Here is a 7,213-nt window from a genome sequence, read left to right on the forward strand (position 1 = left end):
AATTGATCACATCAGAGAAGTACAGATCAGAGTGTGTCCCTCTTTTCCACCTTCCTCAGTGGAGACATTGTGGAGTCTCCATAAATCTGGATACAGTTATCAGTTGGTGGTGGTGATGAAGTCTCCTCATTGAACATTTTTATTGGACATTTATAGTAATATTTGTGTATTCTGTGTGGTCTTCTTCAACATATTCTTGACGTTAATTTGAATTCAGTTGAGTTCAGCTTCATTTATATAGTGCCAAACACAACACAGTCATTTCGAGGCACTTATGGAAAACCCAACAGTCCCACATGAGCCAGCAGAAGTGACTGTGGAAACGAAAAATACTCCCTTTTAAAGGAAATTTATATTTACAGGCACACCTCTCACAGTCTTAGGGGTGTTTCGGAGCTAATATTTGTCCTCGCCTCCAGATGCCTCAGCACTGTCACTGCCTACTGCTCTCCACATTGTACTGTCTGCGGGGTTCACTCGCTTGCTGTTTAGGCGGCGTAATGATGAGGCCCTAACCTCAGTCGCCCCCTGGTGGTTGGCTGATTGTTGGATTTAAAAAGTGCTTGATTTGACACGCAACAGAGCCCGTTTTTTCAATTTAAAAATCGTGACGATCATCTAAATTTAATCGCAGCAGCCAAAATCGTGATCATGATCAAAATTCGATTAATTGTGCAGCCCTACAAGGGGGTACCCAAAAACTCCCGGAATTTGATTGTAACTTTTTATTTCTGACATTTCAAAATAAAACACCACTGTCGCCTTCAAAATAATCTCCATCCGCATTAATGCAGCGCTCCAGCCGTGTCTCCCACTTCACGAATGCGTCGTCAGACCCGCGCGTAATTGTGCCATTTTTTGCCGGCTGGGATTTGTCTGTCACCTCCTCCACATCTGCAAACCGCTGTCCCTTCAGCTCCTTCTTCAACTTGGGGAACAAGAAAAAGTCACTCGAGGCTTCATCTGGCGAATAAGGCGGATGGGAGAGGAGATTCATCTCATTCTTCTCCAGAAACTGCGTGCCGCGCAGCGCCGTGTCCGCTGGCGCTCTGTGGTGGTGGATCAACCGGGCTCCACTCCGCCACTACGCTCTGCTTCCTCCTCACATCCTCACGGAGCGTCTGAGGACTTCCATGTAGTAGTCCTGGTTTACAGTGTGACCTGGAGGGACAAACTCGCTGTGGACGATACCCTGGACAGCGGAAAAGCAGCTCAGCATTGTTTTCATGGCTGAGCGGACCTGACGCGTGGACATCTGGCCCTTTTTAGACCACCCGAACCACTCATGGACCTGAGTCTTTCCCAGAGCATCATCCTTGTAGGCTTGCTGCAACAAGGTGAGTGTTTCTGCTGCTGTTTTTTTCCCAGCAAAAAGCAGAATTTAATGTTTACGCGCTGCTCTGGCTTCCCAGGCAATGTCGCCATTTTGGAAAAAAATCGCAGACCTCCTCTGCACTCTGTTGCTATAATTAGCGCCTGACAGGCGTCAGTGTCACTCTCGGAGCTCAGATTTCTCACAGATGTGCACGAGGCTTACCTGCAGCACATCTGATGGCCAGAAGTCGGAACTCATTATTATTGTTTTCTGACCAAATTCCGGGAATTTTTGGGTACCCCCTCGTATATATACACACATACAGAGAGAGAGAGAGAGAGAGAGAGAGAGAGAGAGAGAGAGAGAGAGAGAGAGAGAGAGAGAGAGAGAGAGAGAGAGGAGAGAGAGAGAGAGAGAGAGAGAGAGAGAGAGAGAGAGAGGAGAGAGAGAGAGAGAGAGAGAGAGAGAGAGAGAGAGAGAGAGAGAGGAGAGAGAGAGAGAGAGAGAGAGAGAGAGAGAGAGAGAGAGAGAGAGAGAGAGAGAGAGAGAGAGAGAGAGAGAGAGAGAGAGAGAGAGAGAGAGAGAGCTCTTTGCTTTCTTCTACATGAAATCTTCAGAAGATGTGGTCTTCACATCAATAAATGTTGCTCTCTTCTGGTTTGTTCTTCTTCACTGTGAGAATGAATGAAAACTCAGTCATTGAAAATTTATATACTCACCATTCTTGACTTTTTGAAGCTCTATTGAAGAATATGTCACATTATCAGATTCACCTGAAATACAGTTTTACTGTTTAAGTTTAGAGACGATCATTAAATCACTGACTTTACTCACTGCTTCATGTGAAAATGTGTGAAAAACAGTTTTTCCCCCTCTACCTCTGTCAGTGAAATCAGCCTCTTGGATTGTCTCATAGGGATTTTCATTCAACAAATATTCACCATTCTTGACCTCTAATGAAGAATATGTCGCATTATCAGATTCACCTGAAACACAGTTTTATATGTTGAGATCACTGACTGTTCCAAACTCTGACATTTAATTGATGATGTATGAGACACAGTGATTGCTTCATAGTGTTGAAAATAACTGAGTGGACATCAACATTGTTGGAACATTAGTTTGTATTAAAGCTGACCTGGGATCAGAGAAGCATATGTGTTGCATTGATCTTCCAGCTGGTTGCTGCTGTGGTCTGTAGTTTGGCTCTGCTGTGAACTTGGAGACCTGTTAACCCTCAAAATATTTAATACAGCAGGTTCAACAAAAAACAGCAATTTTAGTTTGTTGTAAAGGAAGAAAAAAAAATCATACCAACCTGTTGAAGCATGAATCTGTGAAAAAGACATTTGGGAATATTATTTTTCAGTCCAAAATGTTTTATCTCGACTTTGAAGCAAAATCCTGACTCAGAATATATCTGTAGTGTTCGATTTGAGAAGAAAAAAAAAATAAGTGAAACCTTGGAAATAGAACTCTTACCTTTTGTCTTTTTGGAATGACACGACAGCAGCAGCAGAAAAATAAGGAGAAGAAGTCCACAAATCAACCCAATAGTCCACATCGGAAAGCTTTTTTCCCTGCATGTAACTGTAGAGATCAATGGGTTTTGAAAAAACAAGTACGTTATCACTAGTACCAATAATTACTACAGTTGTACTACCAGTATTCACAACAATGATGACAATAATAATAACGAGCAGATGACTTACACTGAACAGCCATCCAGCTTTGTGCTGATTCTCTTCCATTGTACTGACACTTGTAGAAACCTTCATCTGATTCTGACACTGCAGAGATCTTCATCTCTCCTCGTGTCTCATTTCCAATGAGTTTATTTTTGTAGAAAAACACATCAGAGGAAATATTTCCAGTCTTCATGACACAGAGGAGAGTTACAGACTCTCCCACAGGTACAGGATACACAGGGCTCACCAGGATAACGCCATCAGCTGGAAAACAGAGTTCAGTTCATTCATTAGAAGGTGAGATGATGAGGATGGAAAATACACACTAATATATGAGGGGCCGCCGTACAAGACATAATTCATTGTGGCCCTCTCACACACATAAATTCACCTCTAAAATAAATGTGATGTCTTTTTACAAACACATTCTCCTTTCACATACGGTACATATATTGTCACACACGCACATATATTCTCATTTTACATATGTGTGCAAGAGTGACAATATATATTCTATGTTCTCATTCATATATTTTCACAAACTTTTTCTAAAGAAAATGATTATTTTTATTGTTAACATTGTTATTATTATCTATTACTATTGGTATTTAAGGCTATTCCTTCCTTACCATTGTTTGTAAGCAATCAATGTCTCAATGTAATGTAATTATCACATCTCCATATTCTATCTCTTGAGTCACTCGGTTACTAAAATGTCTGGTGTATATTTGGATTTGCTTAACTGTTTTGAGTCCATTGTAACGATTTTGAGACCGTGGTAACTGTTTGAATTCAGGCTAACCACTTTTGAGTTGATTGTAATTATTTGAGTCGATTGTAAATTTTTTTAAGTCGGTTGTTGCTGAATGTTCAGGAAACGACATAAAAAATTATGTGATGATTTTGCCAGAGAACAGGGGTGGGAGTACAACAAGTATTTCTTCTTCCCACTCCTTTTCAGGTATCATTCAGGAAGTTTTGATTATAAATGTGTCAATTTTGTGTTAAACTGTATTGATATGGCCTGAAATAAACAAGAAACAAACAAACTCTTATACATTCTCCTTGCACATACATTCAGTCTGTTATCATATACATATATTTTCATTTTCTCGCAAACATTCACTTTAGCCTTTCACATGCATACATTCTCCTGAATAAAAAGGCATACATGTATCTATACAAAGAAAATATATGTATGTAAGAGAAGTATGTATGTATGTAAGATAAGAATATTTGTGTGTGTGAGCGAGTATAGTGGAAAAGTATGGACTCTTATTAACTTATTGTTGGACATTGGCACGAAAGTATCGCTGTAACAGAAGTTGATCATTTATTGTGCTGTGATTGGCTGAGAAGGTCAAGTGGGCGGGTCCCGTTCAGGTCATAGTCAATATGTAAGGTGTCGTGTAGTCTGAGCGCTGCTGCAATACATTGGGGTATTACATTTTTTATCATCCCCAGAAATGGCCAGATTCTTCTCCCCGTGGCTTGAGCAGCAGGTGACAGGTTCATCTGCTCCAAACTGGACTCACAGCATGGTGGAAAGTAAGAAACTCTTCAGACCTGCCAGCTTCCGAGTGGCTTCAGCAGGACAAGCAGCTAACGCTAACATGCTAACACTACACAAGGCCCAACTGGAGGATGAGGGCAGAGTTTTTTTAACTACTGTGTCATCATGCAAAAAAGTTTAACAGAGAAAAAGACAACTCACAGTGTGTGGAGATATTGACTGCATTGCTGAACTCTGTTCCAGACTCACACCAGTACACAGCTTTTCTTGGAGCCTCATTCTTAATATATGTTGATCCATTGATTGTAGCTGGAGGAAGAAAGCTCAACAGCGAGTCGTCAGTCAGAAACTGGATCAGCCTCCACTGGGAAGAGTTTCCTTCACATGTCAGTGAGAGAGATTCAGAGGTGAAGTGTTGGACTCTGTCAGGATTCACTGTGAGAGACGCTGATGGATGAACACCTGGACAAAACATCAAGGCTCAGTGAAGGATGGCATTTCTATTGTGGCTGCTGGAAGACAACAGTTCAAGTGTTCCAGAAAGACAAACTGACCTGAAGACCAGACAAATGTGGGACGACTGTGTTGTGTGTAAATCAGCGGATCCCCTCGTCCAGCTGAACATGCATATCCTGCTGTGTGTGTCTGTCCATGAACTGTGAAGGAATTGTTTGCTCTCCCACTGCTGGTACCAGGTAGAGGCTCATAGGTGTAGGAATCCTGAGAGTTTGGAACAGCTTTGAACCAGTAGAAGCTCCACCCTGCTGACGGAGGCTCAGTGTGACAGATCAGAGTGACTGAAGCTCCAGGAATCAACCATGATGGAGACACAGAGAGCTTTGGTCCTGAAGGAGAGAGGTTATTTTCTCAAATCAAAATGAAAAACATGTTGGATTGGATTATATGATTCATTCATACCTTCAGTTGTTCCCACCATATACTGACAGTAAAAAAATAACTGAAGAGGACAGGAATTGTTTGCACTTTAAAAGTATAATTTGGTTTTATTTGAGTTATTTAGGCTATTTTTCAGCATATTCTAATGTATTTATTTTCTTATTTTTATTCAACTGTAGAGCACTGCAGATATTATGTTGAAGGTTAAAATGTTTGTAATCAATCGGTTAATAATAAATGGGTCACTTTTTCTCATGTCTACTGTTGCTGACTGTTGTTCTCTGTGTAACATCACTTGATCAAACCTTTTCCAACATTCCACATTAAAAAATAAGTAATAAAGTATGTATGATTCGCGCTGATATCGTATCGGACCAATATCAGTATCGGCCAAAACTCAAGGTTGCAATATCGGTATTGTATCGGAAGTGAAAAAGTTGTATCGGGACATCCCTAAATCTAACAGACACAAGAAAACCCAACAAACATCACTTACGTAACACTGACACTGTGAAGGCTTCACTGAATGTGGTTGAAGAATAAGGGTCATCTCTGCTTGTGGCCATACATACATACTCTCCATTGAGGGACTCAGAAGCAGTGAAGTGTAACAACTTTTCACTCTTCTGCTGAAGATATTCTGAATTTCTCCACCAGGAATACCACCAGTCAGTCTTCTCTCCTCCCTGGACCTCACATGTCAGAGTGATCTTCTCACCCTGGAATATCTGAGACCAGCTGGGTTGTCGTGTTATGACAGGCTTGTTGGTGACTGTTTCCACCAGATATGAGGAAACAAAGACAAACACATTGTTTGATCAGTATTTCTATTCTGATGAAGAAAACACATTTATTAATGATAAAATAATGAACTCACAAGTTATCAGAATGGTGGCTCCATCACTCATGTCAGAGAGATAACCTGATGTTTCTCTCACTCCTCTGCACCGGTAAATTCCTCCTTTAAATACCTGGATGACTCCATTGTCCCCAACATTTGTTTCAACTAGTTTCTTCCATTTGGTTGATGATGTTCTTCTGTAAAACTCATATTTCCATCAATCAGAGTCTCTCACAGAGCAGGAAAGACTCACTGAGCCTCCGACTGAGATGGTTGTGGTGCCTGATGTCAGTGTAGCCCTGGGTTTCTCTGTGGATGGAAAAACAAAACACATCTTTAACTCTCTGAAAACTTTGTGTTTCTTCATTTTTATGTCGATTTATTTCTAAACCAACTTTGCAAGGGGGCAAAAAGGCAGTTTGCACAAGAACTGAACAGCTGTTTCACTGAAGTCCAGGATTCACGTCACAGTGACTCCATTCCATCAGTGACTCGGGGTGGGACGAGATACAAATTCCACGAGACGAGATGTCTCGCGAGATTGAGTCCACGAGATCAAAACGAGACAAGCCCGGGGGGGTGGGGGGGGGGGGGGGGGGGGGGGGGGGGGTGCTGAGCTGTGTGGAGCAGTGCGGAACTCACACAGAACATGGAGCGTCAGGGCACCCCTTGTACGGCCACCCCCCCCCCCCCCCCCCCCCCCCCCCCCCCCCCCCCCCAGGCCCGCCTACTTCGCCTATTCCCATTCAAACCGTGGTGCACAGACGACGCCATGACTGCATTTGCACTTCATGCCACTCGGTGTGCTGTTTACATGTTCAACCTTATTTTACACAGACACCACAGAGGAAGAATGGCCCCGCAGCCGCTGCAGGCTCTCTCAGCATGTAAGAATAAGAGTGTGAGCCGGCAAGACGTGGTAAAATGTTCATTGATGCGATGCACCGTTTTTTCAATAA

The 7,213-nt window shown here is 42.2% G+C and overlaps 2 long non-coding RNA genes across 2 annotated transcripts; both read right to left on the minus strand.

The window, feature by feature from the left end:
- Positions 1–1,852: 1,852 nt before the first annotated feature.
- Positions 1,853–2,277, minus strand: LOC115386072 (uncharacterized). The gene is made up of 3 exons (XR_003931271.1): positions 2,194–2,277; positions 2,035–2,088; positions 1,853–1,987 (listed from the first exon to the last, which is right to left on the minus strand). It is a non-coding gene; the product is annotated as an uncharacterized LOC115386072 (long non-coding RNA).
- An 874-nt stretch (positions 2,278–3,151) lies between these two features.
- Positions 3,152–5,355, minus strand: LOC115386065 (uncharacterized). Its single transcript, XR_003931264.1, has 3 exons — positions 5,071–5,355; positions 4,718–4,978; positions 3,152–3,267 (listed from the first exon to the last, which is right to left on the minus strand). It is a non-coding gene; the product is annotated as an uncharacterized LOC115386065 (long non-coding RNA).
- Between the last annotated feature and the right edge of the window lie 1,858 nt (positions 5,356–7,213).

Source organism: Salarias fasciatus, chromosome 3, assembly GCF_902148845.1.
Source record: "Salarias fasciatus chromosome 3, fSalaFa1.1, whole genome shotgun sequence".
Lineage (NCBI taxonomy): Eukaryota > Metazoa > Chordata > Actinopteri > Blenniiformes > Blenniidae > Salarias > Salarias fasciatus.